This window comes from Propithecus coquereli, unplaced genomic scaffold (genome assembly GCF_000956105.1).
Source record: "Propithecus coquereli isolate 6110/MARCELLA unplaced genomic scaffold, Pcoq_1.0 Scaffold39, whole genome shotgun sequence".
Classification (NCBI taxonomy): domain Eukaryota; kingdom Metazoa; phylum Chordata; class Mammalia; order Primates; family Indriidae; genus Propithecus; species Propithecus coquereli.
Window position 1 is genome coordinate 4,471,042 of NW_012149618.1, and position 1,332 is coordinate 4,472,373.

The following is a 1,332-nucleotide window of genomic DNA, read 5'->3' on the forward strand; positions in this document are numbered from 1 at the left end:
AACAACTCTGCTCAAACTACAGAGGCTGGCCTTGGAAACTCTTTGTCATCCACCGTATTCACCAGACCTTGCACCAATGGACTACCACTTTTTCCAGGCTTTGGACCACTTCTTGCAAGGAAAAATATTCAATTCTCAGCAGGCTGTGGAAAACGCCTGTGGTGATTTCATCACCGCTTGCTCTCTAGGCTTCTTTGCTGCTAGCATAAACAAGCTACCATTAAGATGGCAAAATTTTATCGATTGTTTGGGGTCATACTTTGATTAATCGTACTGCTTCTTGTTTGAGATATAATAAACTAAACTTTTGATTCAAAATTCGACATTTCCTATTTAATGACCTAATATAATAGGTATCTCAAATTTAACTGTCCAAAACTGAACCCTTCATTTTCATTCCACCCACACCTGTTTCCCCAGTTTAGCTACCGGGATCACCATTCACTTATTTGGTCACGCGTCATTCTTCACTCATCTCTTTTCCTTACTCTTCACAACCAATCCATTTAGCAAGTCCTGTGCGCTCTAACTTCAGATTATATCTGGAATCTGACCGCTTCTCACCTTTATTGTTTTCATCAGAGTCCTATTCACCACAGTCCTTTGTCCCAGCTACTAGTCAACAGTCTTCTGCTTTCATTCTTGCTTCTCTACAGACTAGATCTGGCAGCCAGGAGGTCTTCTAAAATGTAGATCAGTTCATGTCATCCCAATGCTCAACATTCTCTAGTGGCTTGTTTCTATTACCCTTAGAATAAAATCCAAATACTTTATTATGGTTTACAAGGTTCTATATAATTTGGCTCCTTCTGAACTCAGCTACCACCTTTTATTTTTCTTTTGAGGCAGGGTGTCACTCTGTTGTCCGGTCTAAAGTGCCGTGTCGTCATCCTAGCTCACTGCAACCTTCAACTCCTGGGCTCAAGCGATCCTCCTGCCTCAGCCTCCCTAGAAGCTGGAACTACAGGCACGCTCCTAAAAAGCGTCTATTCGATGTAGCAACATGAGATCGATCTCGACGAAATAAGAGGAAATAGCCTCTGCCATCATTACTTTTACACTATTATGATTGAATAAATTGTTATTATGTATGTACATGATTACAGCCTGGAAGTGAACAGGGGAAAATGGAAACAGTTGTTACAATCATGGAGTTTTAAGTGAATATTTCTTTTAAACATTTTGTTCAAACATGTTATTTTTAAAAAAAGTATTTCTTTCTTTTTTTTTTTTTTTTAGACCTAAAAAATAGTGACTAACCCAATAGCATTGAGCACCCTTAGTACTCAGATTGCTGTCTCTAAATACCGTTTCGTACTAAATGACTCCTTG